Raw genomic sequence first — 417 nt, 5'->3', positions numbered from 1 at the left:
CATTCTAGTAGTTGTAGTTGTTCTGTTTAAGATATGTCGTGTGTCCATACTGTATATTAGAAAAAATAAAAAGAACTAGTTACGGCGATCTTTAGAGTTACACTGACTGATAAACAGCCTTGTTTCAAACGTATTTAGGCTTCAGCCATCAGAGTTAAAGTGAACAGATACCTTAGTGTCTGTCTTGCGACTCCGACTACTGCATTTTGTTTTATTTGTGACCAGCAGATGAATGTAAGAGCTGGAAATATTCTGTCAGACCATGCAACTATTTTTTTTTAAGTTCACCTGGAGTCTCATTTTCAGCAGAGATTTCCTACAAGATTATTTTCTGCCTTTGATTAGTGATCAGAAACGCTAATACATGTTACCAATCGAAGTCAACTTTCCTGATGATTGAAATTTACTATTGACAGT

The sequence above is a fragment of the Penaeus monodon genome, chromosome 30 (genome assembly GCF_015228065.2).
Source record: "Penaeus monodon isolate SGIC_2016 chromosome 30, NSTDA_Pmon_1, whole genome shotgun sequence".
Classification (NCBI taxonomy): domain Eukaryota; kingdom Metazoa; phylum Arthropoda; class Malacostraca; order Decapoda; family Penaeidae; genus Penaeus; species Penaeus monodon.
This window is presented reverse-complemented; position numbering follows the sequence as displayed.